Source organism: Pristiophorus japonicus, chromosome 3 (assembly GCF_044704955.1).
Source record: "Pristiophorus japonicus isolate sPriJap1 chromosome 3, sPriJap1.hap1, whole genome shotgun sequence".
NCBI classification, from domain to species: domain Eukaryota; kingdom Metazoa; phylum Chordata; class Chondrichthyes; family Pristiophoridae; genus Pristiophorus; species Pristiophorus japonicus.
Window position 1 is genome coordinate 70,000,242 of NC_091979.1, and position 19,362 is coordinate 70,019,603.

General features: G+C 45.3%; 1 protein-coding gene across 12 annotated transcripts in view; it reads left to right on the forward strand.

Moving 5' to 3' along the window:
- LOC139259753 (nck-associated protein 5-like) overlaps positions 1–19,362 on the forward strand; it is a 1,255,355-nt gene that overhangs the window by 626,976 nt on the left and 609,017 nt on the right. Inside the window, exon 1 of one of the 12 annotated variants that reach the window (XM_070875441.1) lies at positions 11,437–11,513. The exons of the other annotated variants lie outside the window; for them this stretch is intronic. The gene's annotated coding sequence lies outside the window, so the exon portion shown is untranslated. Of the gene's footprint in view, positions 1–11,436; positions 11,514–19,362 lie in introns of those variants that run through there. 12 annotated transcript variants of the gene reach the window in all.

Here is a 19,362-nt window from a genome sequence, read left to right on the forward strand (position 1 = left end):
TATACTCCATCCTATTTGCAATAAAGGCCAAGATACCATTGGCCTTCCTGATCACTTGCTGTACCTGCATACTATCCTTCTGTGTTTCATGCACAAGTACCCCCAGGTCCGCTGTACTGCAGTACTTTGCAATTTTTCTCCATTTAAATAATAACTTGCTCTTTGATTGACCTCACACTTTCCAACGTAATTCCATCTGCCAAATTTTTGCCCACTCACTTAGCCTGTCTATTTCCTTTTGCAGATTTGTTTGTGTCCTCCTCACACATTGCTTTCCTCCCATCTTTGTATCGTCAGCAAACTTGGCTACGTTACACTCAGTCCCTTCTTCCAAGTCGTTAATATAGATTGTAAATAGTTGAGGTCCCAGCACTGATCCCTGCGGCACTGCACTAGTTACTGGTTGCAAACCAGAGAATGAACCATTTATTCCGACTCTCTGTTCTCTGTTAGTTAGCCAATCCTCTATCCATTCTAGTATATTACCTCCAACCCCGTGAACTTTTATCTTGTGCAGTAACCTTTTATGTGGCACCTTGTCAAATGGCTTCTGGAAGTCCAAATACACCACATCCACTGGTTCCCCTTTATCCACCCTGTTCGTTACATCCTCAAAGAACTCCAGCAAATTTGTCAAACATGACTTCCTCTTCATAAATCCATGCTGACTCTGCCTGATCGAATTTTGCTTTTCCAAATGTCCTGCTACTGCTTCTTTAATAATGGACTCCAACATTTTCCCAACCACAGATGTAAGGCTAACTGGTCTATAATTTCCTGCTTTTTGACTGCCTCCTTTTTTGAATAGGGGCGTTACATTTGCATTTTTCCAATCTGCTGGGACCTCCCCAGAATCCAGGGAATTTTGGTAAATTACAACTAATGCATCCACAATCCCTGCCGCTACTTCTCTTTAAACCCTAGGATGCAAGCCATCAGGTCCAGGGGATTTATCTGCCTTTAGTCCCATTATCTTACTGAGTACCACCTCCTTAGTGATTGTGCTTGTGTTAAGTTCCTCCCCCCCCCCGCCCCCCATAGCCCCTATACTATCCACTGTCAGAATATTGTTAGTGTCCTCTACCATAAAGTCTGATACAAAATATTTGTTCAGAGTTTCTGCCATCTCCATGTTCCCCATTACTAATTCCCCGGTCTCGTCCTCTAAGGAACCAACATTTACTTTAGCCACCCTTTTCCTGCGATGACTTACCAGTAGCAGTTCTGTACGCACATACAACTCCAAGGTTTTTGCCCTAATAAAGCACACAATTATAATAAGGACAATAAACCTATAACTTAATTGTGTTTTTAATAAATGAAGTGGATATGGCACTGAAATTTCATATGCCATTCTTCTTTGCTAACATCCGATACACAGCACTGCCATATTTTAGGCTCTTTCCCTTACAAATGTGTTTTCGGGCACTGTAATGAGCAATTTGATTTGCAATGAGGACTGCGTTTCAGTCACGTGATTGCTCCTGGTTTTCATCAGTTAGTTAGAACTGGTTGTAAAAGGATCAGTTCATGATAGAGGTGGCCTCCTTTGCGCCTCCTGTTAGCGCCTCTAGGGGGTGATAATGGCTCTGCGACCGACAAAACTGACGCCCATGAAATTGGTGTGGAGGTTTGCAGCAGCGGTAACCCCTAGCGCCACGATCTCCTGTGCCCCAGAGATCGTGATGTCATCCGACTGCGCAGCGCCCTGGATGTGAACTTCGGTTCCGACACTTGCAGCATCTCCGGATGTCAACACCAGCAGTTGCACGAGGTGTTGTAAGGGAGGTCGGCTGTTTGGGAAGTGGTGTTTAAAGATAATGCCGCTCGGGTAAGTAAAAAAATTTGTTTGGAGCCCTTAGGTGATTTTTTTTCAGTTTTGTTCTGCCGCGATTGATCAGCCCTGCACTCGTTAGAGTTCTTGGAGCTGATCGTCGTGGATCATGGCTACCTTTGGCAACAATTGAAATTGTAATGCAGAGTCTGCAGCAACTGTCCTTCCCTTTAAGGGAGGGAAGAAGCGTACGATCCCGGCAACACTGCACTCGACATTGTGCAGCACCGCTACAGCCCCTCTTGCCAGCTTTAGTGCTCCAAGGGAAGTGGTAGCGCTTGATTTAGCCCTCCACTTCCTTCCTGGAGCACTAAACTTGAAGTTTGCATCAGCTTCATTTGCATAGCGCCTGGCAATACTTCTGCACTATCGCAAAAGTTATCGTCCCAAACGGGACGCTACACAATTTGTAGCCCTATGTTCAAACATTTTGCATTTTGCTAATTAATTATTTAAGTAATAAAATAAAATTAGAAATATATAGTTGTCTTCCATTAAAGGAGAAGGAAACTATTGAGCAAACAAATTTTGTTCGAAGTATTTCCCGTTTTCATATAAGGAAATCGTACTTTTCCACAATATTTTTGCTGCACATTGTTTAAAATATCAATTCTTCATCTCTGCAAGATTGCTCCAGTAATGTTAATTACAATCACGGGTCTGAGAGCGACTGTGCTACAAACAGCAAGAATGCAACTTAAGACTAGTCTGGAACTGCCTGGCTCTGAAAAACCATTTTAATGTGGTAGGTTTTCTCAGGATTGAGCAGCTTCTGAGTGGTCCTCAGGCTGGTCTGCGCTAGACCCATTCCACGATGTAGCAGCTGTGTACACACATACAACTCAAAAGGTTTTTGCCCTTCCCTGTCATTGAAGTAACTAGCAGCATACAAAACCTTACTTGATGGTCTCCATTAGCTCCAAAATTGATGTTTTTAAAAAAATAGTCAAATAAATATTTGTTAAAGATACGATTTTCTTCAAAATTTTGAACAAAAAAGTGTTCCTCGTACATGTTCCTTTTCCTTCAACTAAAAGCAAAACCATAATAAATAACTGTTTCTATAACCTTTTCTCTGTATGGTTCCCAGAAACCAATTGGATAGCATCAACTGTGTATTGAAGAGATTTTGCTTTCCTTGTGTTTCCTTTGGTTCAAGCTTACAGAGTGGGCAGTTATTGTCCTTTCAAAACACAATTATAAAAATTTAATAGCTTGACATGAGATACACTTTTGTGTCACTTACCAACAATTCTAAATAAATAATTGATTTTAATAATAATTTGGTACCTAGTATGCATCAATCATATTTTACAAGATGGATGAATCTGTACCAATGATCCAGATGTTTCTCATATTTCAGGGATGCCCATGTGTTACATTTAGGTTACATTTATGCTAATGTTATTATTTATTTATTCCTATAATTGCACAGAATATGAGAGGAAAGTCCACATTATTATACTATTTATGCATCTTGTGCACACTATGGAGTAGCAATTGGTATGTTGTGCATCTATTTTTACATGTAAAACAGGTGCAATGATAAATTTAGCAACCCGTGCCCAATCTGCGAGTGTGTTCGGACCACTGCTAAATTCGTCAGTGCCATTTTCCTGACGTTGCTGGCAGCTCCCCAAAACAGGCGTCAGGCCTTGCATTTATATATGTAAGGGTCCTAACACCTGTTTTAGGTCCCTTTGTCGAAATCGGTTTGCGATGAGCGGAGCTGGAGCTGCTCTGCTCGGGATGCTACAGTGGTCCTGACGGCAGCTGACAAAAGGTAACGTTTATTTTCAGAATTTGGATGTGGGAAGCAGAGTTTTGGAGGAGCTCAAGTTTTGAGAGGGTGGGAAATGGGAGTCCAGCCAGAAGAACATTGAAATAATCAAGTGTGGAGATAACAAAAGTATGGATGAAAGTTTTAGCAGCAGATGGGCTGAGTCAGGAGGGAGGTGGGTGATATTACTGAGGCCTTGGAAAGGATATGGAGTCAGAAGCTCAGCGTGGGTCAAACAGGAGACTGCGGCTGTGAAGAGTTTGGCTCAGCCTCACACACTGGTCAGGGAGGGGCATGGAATCGGTGGCTCAGGAACTCAGTTTATGGCGGGGGATGGTCGTGGAGAGCCGGATGGGGCAGATGTGGTTGCTGCTCGTAAGTGTTAAGATATATTGATTCTCAATCTCATTTGTGTTGTAGGGCGAGGAGTCTTAATAGGAAAAAAAAATCATGATGTTAACATCAAACTAAAAGTAGTAACTTGAATTTAAACAGTGATTCATTGTATTTAATGCTGATCTTATGAATTTTGTCCTCAGGAGATTGGCAGTAATGCATTGCAGAAAAGTTTGGTTATTAATTAATTTTCGCAAATTGATTGCCCGTGGAATTACACACATGGAGTGAAGACCATGTGCAGTATTCAGGTTAAGCAGGGTTAGGGAGTGCAGGAGGGATAATTGGAACTGGGGAGAGAGGGAGAGGAGTGCAGGGAAAGGAGGAGGATACAAGGAGAGGGGAAAGGGAAAAGGAATGGGTGAGTGGAGCAATATGAGAGGGTGGAAGAGAGGGGGATTTTGAAATGATAATGAAGGGAGAAAGGCAGTGAACTATTTAGCAGGAGGAGGCTGAAAACTACCGGTGTGGGAAGATGGAGTTAGGAAAGGAGAGGGGAGAGGAGGTTGGGGGAAGGGGTATGAGGAAGTGGAAGAAGAGTGAGAACAGGGAGAGGGAAAGTGATGATGGCAGGTGTGCAAAGGTGGTGGGGGGCAGGGGTAAGGCAGCAAACACCTTCAGCAGGGCATGCGTGTGAATGGGACTTCCAAAAACCAGGCTTGGATTTCGATCTCGGGCAAAGGGAGGAGTGGGCAGTGATAAATGTGTCTTATGTGTCTTATGTGGGTAGGGAAGGGAGCTAAACGGGCTGAGTTTCGACCACAATGGGGAAAAAAGCAATTTAGGGATGGGCAAAAACATGGCTCAGAATCTAAATAAAATCAAATACATTCGTAAGAACCATTGAGATCGATGAGCTGCTGAGGGCTAACTTTATGGTGAATTAAATTAAGCTGCAAATTCTCTCTCCAAGAGGTGGAGAGGGATGTTAGAGACTGTCTGGAGGCTATAGAGAAAGAAGGACAAAGACTACAGTTTTAGGAAAGAATCACCTGGAGTTTGGGAGACTGGCAAAAGTTAGCATTTTTTATGTAGTTGGAATATGAATAAAAAGTTAAAATTTAACACAAGTTCTCACCTGATTACTCACCTTAGACGGTCAAAATCTATCGTGACACAGACATTCAGAGCTGAGAAGGAGCTCTGCTGCTCCATAGTGTCAGCCAGTATCTAGAGCATGGAATGACAGGAATAGCTAAAATAGTTCTTGGAATATTCTGGTATCCCTGCTGTCACATTAATGGGGAAATCCTATTGGAAACATGACAGGACAGGATTGACCAGATGTGGGTACGCGAGGTGTGGAGAAACACTGAGTTCGGGGAGTGGGGGGGAGGAGGGGTGGGGAGTGGTAATGAACCGGCCATCAGTTATACACCTCACTCGATTTTCACTTCTATTGAAGCCAAGCTACTCTTCAACCATGTTCTGATTTTTATTTTTAGAGCTCCTCGAATTGAACAGTATTGTAATATTGTTAAAACAATTCACAGCAAGATACATGTATGACCAGGGAAAGTACTAAAGGGAGAAATTAAATAAGTAAATATTTGATAATATAAATATTGGCAGCTTACAGAATGCATTTTAAAGTATTGTTGAATTGCCCTGGCCTTTAACCAGAATGTAATTGAGATACAAATGTGTTTTCAGATCTGTGCTTTAGTTTCAGTTAATTTCATGCTATATTTGGTGTCATTTTCTTTCTGTCAATAATGCGATTTACACAGCGTTGATGTGATTATGATAATAGATCCTTTGGGAATTTTTTTGAAGAAAAGGTGAACTTATCCATTAACTTGAGCTAGCAGAATTTAATGGCTTTATATAAAATGCAGTATTGCAACAGAATAAAAATGAATTAAGGGAAGCATTTAGGATTACCAATCAGAGCATTAAAAAGTTTGTTAATTTCTCAATGTCTTGGAACAGTTATACAGGGATTGCAGCATTGCCCATTTAATTTCACTCGATTTTCTTTGACTGAAATAGGAGTAGATTTATTATTTAAGAAAAAGATAATTAACTTTTATTGGTAAAAGAATTAAAGGGGAGTTGAGAACTTTTTTCACCCAGAAAGTGATGGGGGTCTGCAGCTCACTGCCTGAAAGGGTGGTAGACGCAGAAATCCTCATCACATTTAAAAAGTACTTGAATATGCACTTGAAGTGCTGTAACCTGCAGGGCTATGGATCATGAGTTGGTAAATGGGATTAAGGAAGATAGCTCTTTTTTGGCCAGCACAGACATGATGGGCCAAATGGCCTCTTTCTATGCCATAACTTTCTATGATTCTATAATGCTGTTGTCATCTGCTCTATTTCCTTGAGTTTTAGTTTGTTTATGTGAAAGTAAGCTGCAACAGCATAAAGTTGATGGGAACATCAGCAATGTTTTGTATATTTATAATTGAGATTTTATTTGAAACCTAGCAATTAGGAAATTGAATTGCTAAAATTAAAATGTTTCATAAAAAGCTATGAAGGAAAGTGGCAAGAACGCAAAATATCTTAGCAGTTAATCTATCCAAAAAAATGTAATGTCCTGTGTGATTGTCTTAAGTTCAATATATTTCAACAGATCTATAGAATATGTATATGCAAGTTTTTAAGGGCTCAATTTCCCCCAGTTATCTGTGCCATTGTTTTGGTGCGCGCCACTTTTTTTGACGTAAACTAAAATATCCAAGTTTCCCCAAAGTTTCTGTGCCAGCGTAACTCAGTTAGTTACGATTTTTTTAGGTTAGTTTTTTTTGTGTCATAGAGGGTGTAACCTGATGTCTGCGCCAGTTTTTCAGATTTATGCCAGTTTGGCCAACTTACATTTTTCCGAGGGCGGCGTATGTGACCACTCCCAAAAAATCTTCTGGGCACTTGACAAAAATCAGTGCAAAATCGGTGCAGAAAGACGCCATTGTTTTTATGTGAAGTTTTGGAGAGAGTCAAGAAGACATTAAATATGCATCATGAAGCTTAATTTTTTCAAACTTAAAATGGAGAAAGTGTTGTTATTAAGGGTAGGGAAGTGGAGCTGAGTCCATGATCAGATCAGCCATGATCTTATTAAATGGCGGAGTAGGCTCGAGGGGCCAAATGGCCCACTCCTGCTCCTAGTTCTTATGGAAGTCTAATGCAACTCTTTAATTTTAGATTTTTTTTTAAAAAGTGCCACGCCACTACTGAACGTCTCCACACAGGACTCGAGGCTCGGAGTGTCGGCCAGCAGAATCGCTCCCTCGCCAGAACACGGGCTCGGGGATCAGCTTCAAAAGAAACCCGGGGTGGGGGGAGGGTGGGACAGTGGAAGCCAAACTGAAGGCATGAGAAACTTTCACTATGCAGCAGTTTCAAAAGAAGTCCAGGGGTTGGGTGTTTGCCGAGTCCCTGTGTCCAGGTGAGGGAGCGATTCTGCCGGCTGACCCTTGAGCCGGGTGAGGAGACGTTTGGTCGGTGGTAGTACTTTGAAAAAAATCTAAAATTGAAGAATTGCATTAGACTTCGTTGCCCCAAAAGTCCTCATTGAATGCTTACTTTCCCGTTCTAAGCAAGTTATTGCGCATGCGCAGACCAGGGAGTGGTCCGTACTAGGGTGTCGACCTTGGAGAGAGAGAGAGGAGAGAAGCTTTAACTTTGTCTAGCTGTTTTGAGCTTCTTGCAAAGGTACAATTTAATTATGGGGCAATATTGACAATGCCATACCTTCTACATGATGGTGCTGCGGAGGAAATGATTGATTCAACATCATCACATGAGAAACCTCCGAGCACGTAGGATGATGAGCAAGAGGCCTTACCCACATTGGGTATATCGAGACAGGGGTTCATACCTGCACCTGAGTGATGCAGACTGTGTGAGAAGGCTGTGTTTCCGCAAAGAAGTTGTAACTGAGATCTGTGAGTTAATAAAAGCAGACCTGCACCCTAGAAGTGTTAGGAGGACTGCTTTGTCAGTTGAAATGAAGATTCAGCTGCACTTTAATTTGATGCATCTGGATCATTCCAGGCCACAACTGGGGATGTGTGTGCTATTTCTCAACATGCAACACATATCTGCATTCGGCAGGTGACTGCTGCACTATATGCCCGGAGGAATGACTACATAAAGTTTCCCATGATCACCCAGGCAATGCATGAAAGGGCTGTGGGCTTCTCCAGGAATGCTGGCTTCCCAAAGGTACAGGGCTGTCTTGATTGTACCTACATCGCCTTGCGAGGACCTTTGGAGGATCCCAAGATGTACAGGAACAGAAAAGGCTTACACTCCGTGAATGTGCAGATCGTGTGTGACGACTTGCATCGCATCATGTCAGTTGATGCGAGATACCTTGGGGGCACCCATGATGCATTCATCCTATGTGAGAGTGCTTTAGCTGCCTTGTTTCAGCAGCAGCCAGTAAGGCAGAGCTGGCTGCTGGGAGACAAAGGATTCGGTCTTGCCACCTGGCTCATGACACCCCTACACGTAACCCGGACGGAAGCTGACCGGGAATACAACATGTTGCACATTGCTACACGCAGCATAATAGAGAGGACAATTGGCATCTTGAAACAGCGTTTCCGATGCCTGGACCATTCCGGAGGCTACTTGCAATACTTCTCTGAGATTGTCGGTCAGTTCACTGTTGTGTGCTGCATGTTACTTAACTTAGCTATCATGAGACAGCAGCAGCTGGTAGTATAAGACTCACCTGAGGTGATAGTGGCTGATGAGGAGGAGAAAGATGCCGATGACGAGGAGGAAGAGGACGAGGAAGCCATGCAACTACCTGAACTTGGAGGATGACTGGGGAGGAGGGCGGGCCGTCATGCCCCTTTAACGATTGCTCGAACCTTGCACCAGCAGCTCAGCTGTGAACACTTTGCTGCCTGAAGGCTCAGTGGCAACTATTCCAAATGGACCATGTTTACTGTTTGGACCTGTTTCGGAATGTTATGTTGTGTTAATGGAAATTATTCTTCTTTAGTTCAACAAGTTGTATTAATAATGGAAATGATTCAGTTATAATTTAAAATATATTTTATTTCAAAGTTTAACACTTGTTTGTACTTAAATTAACTTTAATAAAAATATTCTGGTGTCAAAATTTAAAGTTTTTAGTTAAGATCACTTACAAACTTTTAAGGCCACTTACAAACTTTTAAACTTATAAATTTACATAACTTACAAAAAACTTTTAATTGAGAACAGTTACAACAGTAACAGCAATATCAACAACAACAGCAGCTGCACTTGATCTTGTTGACTCCACCTCTACCCGCAGGCGGTGGTGCAGCATTTCTTGGGTTGGTACCAAGCTTATTCTTTCGAACATCTAGGGTAATGCACACTTCTTGATGGGGGCATGGCCTCTTTAGAAGCTGGTTTGGAGATTGTAGTGGGAGTGGCATTTGATTCTATCAATGGCCGCTGAGTCTGGACATGTTCCCTTATTGCAGCAGCTAACTCCGACATTCCCTCCCTCATGTGCCCTGACAGTGCCTCAACTACCTGCAACATTCCCTCCCTCATGTTCGCCGACAGTATATCAGCTACCTGCCATATTCCCACCCTCATGTTCACCGACAGTGTGTCAGCTACCTGCGACATTCCCTCCCTCATGTGCACCGACAATGTTCCCCTTTCTCGTGAGAGCGTTGTTACTTCTTCCGACAGTCCCAATACCTCATCATCCACCCCACTGATGGTGTCCAGGAGTGATCGTGTATGGTCAATGGTCTCCGCACTCATTGCCATCATCTGAACCACATCTGTTAGATCTTGCACCTCATGAGTGCGCTGTCGAGCACTCCTTCCTCTCCTCACCCTGGGTGTATCTCGCTGCATCCCACTGGGACCCGCTGACTTGGACGGTGAGAAACCATGGAATGTCCCAACACTTGTACCACTCAGGAAAGGCCCTGGCACCTCAATGAGCGGTACCTGCACCTCCTCTAGAGTTTGTACAAGAGTGGGGGCTTCAACCATCTCCTCACCCTTACCCCCATGCTCTTGGTGGGGAAGGTAGGATTGTAAGATGTTCTCCTCTTCAGGCTCGTCTGCGTCTGCTGCATCTTCTGCATCGGCTTCAGCCTCGTCAGGGTTGGCCTCAAGATTTGCAAAATATAACAGACAGACAAATGGTTAGCAGCAGAGGAGGGGACAGGGTGGTATGAGTAGGCTCACACAGCGCAGTCAGCAGGCTCATTTGAAGGACCACGATGAATGATAGCACATTGCATCAACCGAAGCGTAGCTGACGGAGACATCTCCATGAACTGAATCATGGCTAGCCAGCACAGTACTTAATATTTAGCAAAGTCAGACTGTGGAATTTTTAGGACTTACCCTCTCCCTTGGGCCCAGCTTGTGCAGTGGTCGTTGCTTTTCTCCAGACAGGACCCATCAAAGCAGCGACTCTGTCTTCCAAGGGTGTTAGTGGCTGCAGATTTGCCGGGCCTCCTCCTGTTCTAATTCTTTCCCCTTTGTTGTGTGCCACCTTCCTCTGCAAAGATGAAAATGTAACTTTTTAGAGAGGGTGTCTTTCTGCTGTGTGGGTCCTATACACATGGTCATGTTTGCAATTGCAATTCCAGTGAATATATGAAACTATTACTTACACTAACGACTGGACCAAGGTCCTGCCATTTCTTTTTGCACTGGCCTCCAGACCTCGGGTTAATCAATATTGCAGGGCAATCTTCTGCAAGTTGGTTCCAGTGTTTCTTCATTTCTTTTGGTGAAACTTTTATGTGACCTCTGTTGGTGTCCAGCTCGTGCCATCTGGCCTCAATTACAGTAACTAGTGCCTCCACTTCATCCTGTGAGAAATTCTTGGTCCTTGAGCCGCATTGCATATTGTATTGCAGGTCCGATTTTTCTACTGAGAACTTAAGTTCTCACACACAACTGGCTCTTTAAAAATGGCCAAATGCAGTCCGGGAGCATGTACTGGGCATGCGCACCCATAGCAGTCACGTCAAAAACTTCCTTTTCTCTTGTGCATGCGCAGAAGGGGGCGGGGGGGTGTGGGGGGGGGGGGTTGATTTTTTTCAGCACAAACATTAGGCTCCACCCCACCAAAGCTAAAGGACAGGCTGCGTGGTGCCAATTTCAAAAAATAGAACGCAGAAACTTGCAAGTTATTTTTTTGGAGTAGTTGGGGCCAAAAAAATGGGCATAACTTTTGCAATATGCCAAAAAACGGCATTGGGGAAAATTGAGCACATAGTTTCAGGGATAAGGGACTAAGGGCAGGATTCTCGGGTGGTTTGTGACCGTGTTTTCGGTGCAGTTTGACCCTCCGCGGCAAAAACCCGGTCGCAAAGCCCAGGTGTGATCCTCGGCTCCTCGTTTGCGGCGGCGCTTGGAAGCACCACTAGGGAGAGCTGCACCGGACATGTAACGACGTGGATTGCATTACCATCTGAGTTTCAGCACCCATCCGACCCGTACCCAGAACACCGACAGGTAAAGCCGAGTGATGTAGCCTTGCCAGCAGTGCTAAGTTGGAAAACCTGCAAAAAAAGTAAGTTAAGCTTTTTATTTTTAAATGTATTTGCAGCGATTTGTTAGCTAAGAGTCTTGGTAATGTTGTTCGAATGTTTTTTGAATTTTTTTTTTTTTTACCCCTCCCAAGGCCTCTCTCGCAGCGCTCCCAGCCCCGCACTAAAGTTGGCGAGGATCGTTTTTGTGCCGCGAAAATAGTGCAACGCCTCTCTTTGCGATGCGCCCAGACCCCAAAGGCCGAAAGTTAGGCCTTAAATCGGTAACGCAGTGAAAACAGTAATTTTCACGTATCGCTTACTTTTTTGCTCAAAAACCCAAAAACCTGAAAATCCAGCCCTGAAGGCGCCTGTATCATTTTCAGAGGGTCTCAATCACAATATATGTACATGCTTGTTATGGTGCAGTAATGACAGACATGAGAATGCAATGAAACCACATTAATCGTTAGCAGTGTTTGCTTTGTTACAGTAATGCTCGATTTATAGGCAGCATTTGTGAATAACAGTCGAAAGGCATTTTTATTTGAGTTTGTAAATGAAAAATTGATAGTTGAATCTCAGTAAGGTACAAGATATGAGATTGCACCCAAAATGATTAACCACATACTGTACATATTGATAAATAGTTGGAAGAAAAAATGGAATTGTTATCCATTGGGAACCGAATCCTCAGCATACAGATTGGTACAGTTGTTTGTCAAGTGCTTAATGTGTAAGTGATCTTGTAAGCAAAGCCATAAACATTTAAATAAATATGGGTTGGTCCCTGCCACTAGGAGCAATATTTTCCTCTGCTTGAAAAGAAAAGTGGGCAAATCCCCATTTTGTTTCATACTTTCTGATCTGTGAATGGAGTGTGAGGTTTTAAATTATGCATTTCCTCAGAATATGATTTTGTTAGTTGTGATGAAAGAAGCAGCCAGTCACCGAACCCTTGTAATAACTCTTTAATAATTCTCAAGTAGTTTGTGAGTCACTTCGCTGGTATAATAAATATCTAAATGTTTAATAATCCATCTAATTGTGCAATTTTTTTGTTAAATGGCTCGGTGACCATTGCAAAAATCTAATTTAACCATGAGTCTCTGCAGCTAGTCATTCACTTTTGTTGCTGCACAACGTGCATATACACTATTTTCACTTCAGAACAGAAGACAAATTGGCCTTCAATTCAACAGTGATTGTAAAGAACTTAGAATGAATTTGTATCAATGCTGCTCTGGCCCTTGCTGTGCACAAGTTAGCTGCTGTGTTTCCCTACATAACAACAGTGACTACAATTTAAAAGTAATACATTGACTGTGAAGTGCTTTGGGGCGCCCTGAGGATGTGAAAGGCACTGTATAATTGAAAGTCATTTTTTTCTTAATTCCATAATGATTGCACATTAACAATTTAGTTGTATTATTGTACAGATACTTTTGTCAAGCTCAACAAACAGCATTCCTTGTATCATAACCTAAAAGGCACTTCATTTTTATGTGATAAGTAATTAATAATATAAAGGCCTTTGTTGTATGATAGTTGGAGCCTTTTATCAACAAAGGCAGACATTGATGCGAAGATTCAACATCGCCTCCAGTGCGCCAGTGCAGCCTTTGGCTGCGTGATGAAAAGATTGTTTGAAGACCAGGCCCTCAAATCTACCATCTACCACCAAACTCATGGTTTGCAGGGCTGTGGTAATACCGGCCCTCCTGTATGGTTCAGAGGCATGGACGATGTACAGAAGACACCTCAAGTCGCTGGAGATATATCACTAACGATGTCTCCGCAAGATCCTGCAAATCCCCTGGGAGGGCAGGCGCACCAACATCAGTCCTCGCCCAGGCTAACATCCCCAGCATTGAAGCACTGACCACACTCTGTCAGCTTCGCTGGGCAGGCCACTTAGTTCGCATGCCAGACACGAGACTCCCGAAGCAATTGCTCTATGTGGAGCTCCTTCACGGGCAAATGAGCCAAAGGTGGGCAGTGGAAACTTTACAAGGACACCCTCAAAGCCTCCCTGGTAAAGTGCGACATCACCACTGACACCTGGGGGTCCCTGGCCGAAGACCGCCCGAAGTGGAGAAAGTGCATCCGGGAGGGCGTTGAGCTCTTCGAATCTCAATGCCGCGAGCGTGAAGAGGTCAGGCGCAGGCAGCGGAAGGAGCGTGCGGCAAATCAGTTCCACCCTCCCCTTCCCCTGACGAATGTCTGTCCCACCTGTGACAGGGTCTGTGGCTCTCGTATTGGACTGTTCCACCAAAGGACTCATTTTAGGAGTGGAAGCAAGTCTTCGATTCCGAGGGACTGCCTATGATGATGACAGCTGGCCTCCAATATTAAGTTTAGAAAAACCAAAAATATTGTACTTTAAATGCATAGCTAAAGGTAGAAAAGTAAAATAAAGAAAGACTTGCAGTTATATAGCACCTTTCATGACCACCGAACGTCTCAAAGTGCTTTACAGCCAATGAAGTACTTTTGAAGTGTTGTCACTGTTGTAATGTGGGAAAGGCAGCAGCCAACTTGCACACAGCAAACTCCCACAAACAGCAATGTGATAATGACCAGATAATCTGTTGTTGTTGTTGTTGTGTATCTGTAAAGCATGCACTCCCATGTTCTGCCACCAGGGAGTGCATCCGCTGAAGTCCCAAAGGATCCCAGCATCCCTTGGGAGCATGATATATAAGCCGGTCCCTAAGGCCTGTTCCTCACTCTGGAGTATCGTAATAAAGACTGAGGTCACTGTTACTTTAAACTCCATGTGTACAGTCTCATCTGTGTTAGGAACACAATAACTGGTGGCGAGTACACAAATTCAATGCAAAGATGCAGCAAACTGTGGGCAGCCTGGAGAAGTTCTCGGAGGGTGAGGACTGGGAAGCCTATGTCGAACGGCTAGACCAGTACTTTGTAGCCAACGAGCTGGACGGAGAAGGAAGCGCTGCAAAAAGGAGAGCGGTCCTCCTCACGGTCTGCGGGGCACCAACCTACAGCCTCATGAAGAATCTTCTGGCTCCGGTGAAACCCACAGATAAGTTGTATGAGGAGCTGTGTACACTGGTTCGGGAGCCATTCGGCCCTTCGAGCCTGCACTTCCATTCAATAAGATCATGGTTGATCATTCCCTCAGTGTCCCTTTCCTGCTTTCTCTCCATACCCCTTGATCCCCTTAACCGTAAGAACCATATCTAACTTCCTCTTGAATATGTCCAATGAACTGGCATCAACAACTCTCTGCGGCAGGGAATTCCACAGGTTAACAACTCTGAGTGAAGAAGTTTCTCCTCATCGCAGTCCTAAATGGCCTACCCCTTATCCTAAGATTATGTCCCCTGGTTCTGGACTTCCCCAACATCGGGAACATTCTTCCCGCATCTAACCTGTCCAGTCCCGTCAGAATCTTATATGTTTCTATGTGATCCCCTCTCACCCTTCTAAACTCCAGTGAATAAAGGCCCAGTTGATCCAGTCTCTCCTCATATGACAGCCCAGCCATCCCTGGAATCAGTCTGGTGAACCTTCGCTGCACTCCCTCAATATCAAGAACGTTCTTCCTCAGATTAGGAGACCAAAACTGAACACAATATTCCAGGTGAGGCCTCACTAAGGCCCTGTACAACTGCAGTAAGATCTCCCTGCTTCTATATTCAAATCCCCGGGCTATGAAGGCCAACATACCATTTTCCTTCTTTACCGCCTGCTGTACCTGCGTGCCCACTTTCAGTGACTGATGAACCATGACACCCGGGTCTCGTGCATCTCCACTTTTCCTAGTCTGCCGCCATTCAGATAATATTCTGCCTTTGTGTTTTTGCCCCCAAAATGGATAACCTCACATTTATCCACATTATACTGCATCTGCCATGCATTTGCCCACACACCTAACCTGTCCAAGTCACCCTGCAGCCTCTTAGCGTCCTCCTCACAGCTCACACCGCCACCCAGTTTAGTGTCATCTGCAAACTTGGAGATATTACATTCTATTCCTTCATCCAAATCGTTAATGTATATTGTGAAGAACTGGGGTCCCAGCACTGAGTCCTGCGGCACTCCACTAGTCATCTTAACCCGAGGGAGAGCGTGCTGATGGCGAGATATCGGTTCTACATGTGCCAGCGATCTGAAGGTCAGGAAGTGGCGAGCTACGTCGCCGAGCTAAGGCGACTTGCAGGACAATGTGAGTTTGATGGCTACCTGGAGCAAATGCTCGGAGACTTTTTTGCACTGGGCATTGGCCACGAGACCATCCTACGAAAACTTTTGACTGTAGAGACACCGACCCTCAGTAAGGCCATTGCGATAGCACAGGCATTTATGTTCACCAGTGATAATACCAAACAAATCTCTCAGCACACAAGTGCTAGCAATGTTCATAAATGAACTGGAACTGTGTTTGCGAGCAGAAATGTACAGGGCAGAAACCACGAGTCTGCAACTGCCAGCAGGCCTCAGGTGACTCAGATAACTCAGAGTCCGCAACAAAGGATGAATGCAATGCATTTCACACCTTGTTGGCGTTGTGGAGGCTTCCATTCAGCCTATTCATGCCGCTTCAATGTGTATGTTTGCAAGAGCTGTGGAACAATGGGGCACCTCCAACGAGCTTGCAGACGGGCTGCAAGCTCTTCAAAACCTGCTAACCACCTCGTGGCAGAGAAAGATCGGTCCATGGTGGATCAAAGTAATTTCGAGCCTCAGAGAGAGGAGGCAGATGCTGAAGTACATGGGGTGCACACATTTTCGATGAAATGTCCACCTATAATGCTAAATGTAAAATTGAATGGCTTACCCTTAGCCATGGAACTGGACACTGGCGCTAGCCAATCCATCATGAGTAAAAAGATGTTTGAGAGACTGTGGTGCAACAAGGCACTCAGACCAGCCCTGAGCCCCATCCATACGAAACTGAGAACGTACACCAAAGAGCTTATCACTGTCCTGGGCAGCGCCATGGTCAAGGTCACCTACGAGGGCTGGTGCACAAACTGCCACTCTGGATTGTCCCGGGCGATGGCCCCGCACTGCTTGGAAGGAGCTGGCTGGGCAAAATCCGCTGGAACTGGGATGACATCCGAGTGCTTATCACATGTCGATGAGGCCTCATGTACCCAGGTTCTTAACAAATTTCCTTCCCTTTTTGAGCCAGGCATTGGAAACATTTCCGGCGTGAAGGTGTGGATCCACTTGATCCCAGAGGCATGACCCATTCACCACAAGGCGCGAGCGGTACCTCACATAATGAGGGAGAGAGTGGAAATCGAGCCTGTCAGGCTGCAACGCGAGGGCATCATTTCCCAGTGGAATTCAGCGAGTGGGCCAGCCCAATTGTTCCAGTACTCAAAAGTGATGCCACGGTCAGGATTTGCGGCGATTATAAAATAACTATTAATCGTTTCTCGCTGCAGGACCAATACCGGCTACCTAAGGCAGACGACCTATTTGCGACGCTGGCAGGAGGCAAAGACGTTCACCAAGCTCGACCTGACTTCGGCCTACATGACGCAGGAGCTGGAGGAGTCTTCGAAGGGCCTCACCTGCATCAACACGCACAAGGGACTGTTCATCTAAACAGATACCCGTTTGGAATTCGGTCGGCTGCAGCAATCTTCCAGAGAAACATGGAGAGCCTACTCAAGTCGGTACCACGCATGATGGTTTTTCAGGATGACATATTGGTCACGGGTCGGGACACCGTTGAGCACCGACAAAATCTGGAGGTGGTCTTCCAGCGACTGGATTGTGTAGGGCTGCGACTGAAGAGGTCGAAATGCGTCTTCATGGCAACAGAAGTGGAGTTTTTGGGGAGAAAGATCGCGGCGGATGGCGTTCGGCCCACAGACGCCAAGACAGAGGCTATCAGGAATGCGCCCAGGCCACAGAACCTCACGGAGCTGTGATCGTTCCTGGGACTCCTCAACTATTTTGGTAACTTCCTACCGGGGTAAAGCATCCTCTTCGAGCCCCTACATGTGTTATTGCATAAAGGTGAGAACTGGGTATGGGGAACTAAACCAAGTAATTGCTTTTGAGAAAGCCAGAAACATTTTATGCTCCAACAAGCTGCTTGTATTGTATAACCCATGTAAAAGACTTGTGCTAGCATGTGATGCGTCGTCGTACGGAGTCGGGTGTGTATTACAACAAACTAACATTGCGGGGAAGTTGCATCCTGTTGCCTATGCCTCGAGGAGCTTGTCTAAGGCCGAGAGGACCTACAGCATGATTGAGAAAGAGGCATTAGCATGTGTGCTCAGGGTAAAGAAAATGCATCAGTACCTGTTTGGCTTCAAATTTGAGCTGGAAACCGATCACCAGCCCCTCATATCCCTGTTCGCTGAAAACAAGGGGATAAATACTAATGCTTCAGCCCGCATACAAAGGTGGGCACTCGCGCTATCGGCGTATAACTATACCATCCGCCACAGGCCAGGCACCAAGAACTGTGCAGATGCTCTCAGTCGGCTACCATTGCCCACCACAGGGGTGGAAATGGCGCAGCCTGCAAATTTGTTGATAGTGGCGCAGCCCGCGGACATGTTGATGGTCATGGAAGTGTTTGGAAACGATAAATCATCTGTCATGGCCCGCCAGATTAGGACTTGGACCAGCCAAGATCCTCTGCTGTCCTTCGTAAAAAACTGTGTATTGCATTGGAGCTGGGCCAGCATCTCATTGAAATGCAAGAGCTAATCAAGCCGTTTCAGCGGCTAAAGGACGAGCTGTCCATTTAGGCAGACTGCCTGTTGTGGGATAACCGTGTAGTGCTACCCAAAAAGGGTAGGGAGACGTTCATCTCGGATCTCCACAGCACACACCCGGGTATAGTAATAATGAAAGCGATAGCCAGATCCCACGTGTGGTGGCCCGGTATCAACTCTGACTTAGAGTCCTGTGTGCGACAATGCAGCGTGTGTGCTTAGTTGAGCAACGAGCCCAGAGAGGCATCACTAAGTTTGTGGTCCTGGCCCTCCAGACCATGGTCAAGGATCCATGTCAACTATGCGGGCCTGTTTCTCGGTAAAATGTTCCTGGTGGTGGTGAATGCTTTTTCAAAATGGATTGAATGTGAAATAATGTCGGGAAGCACCGCCACCGCCCCCATTGAAAGCCTGAGGGCCATGTTTGCCACCCATAGCCTGCCTGACATACTGGTCAGTGACAACGGGGCCATGTTTCACCAGTGCCGAATTTAAAGAATTCATGACCCACAATGGGATCAAACATGTCACCTCGGCCCTGTTTAAACCAGCCTCAGGGCTGGCAGAGCGGGCAGTACAAACAATCAAACAGAGCCTTAAACGAGTCACAGAAGGCTGACTCCAAACCCGCCTGTCCCGAGTATTGCTCAGCTATCGCACGAGACCCCACTCGCTCACAGGGGTGCCCCCGGCTGAGCTACTCATGAGAAGGACACTTAAAACCAGACTCTCGCTGGTTCACCCCAACCTGCATGATCAGGTAGAGAGCAGGCGGCAGCAACAAAATGTAAACGATGGTCGCGCCACTGTGCCACAGGAAATTGATCTGAATGATCTTGTGTAGTGCTACCCAAAAAGGGCAGGGAGACCTTCATCTCGGATCTCCACGATGGACATGGTCCCAAGTGGACCCTGGGCACGGTGATAGCTAAAGAAGGGAGTAGGGTGTCTGTCGTCAAACTAGACAATGGACAAATTTGCAGAAAGCACCTGGACCAAACGAGGCTGCGGTTCACAAACTGACCTGAACAACCCACAGCAAACACCACCTTTTTCGAGCCCAAAACACACACCCGAAGGATCAACGACACGACCCCAGACCAGGAAATCGAACCCATCATGCCCAACAGCCCAGCAAGGCCAGGCTCACCCAGCAGCCCTGCAGGGCCAACAACAC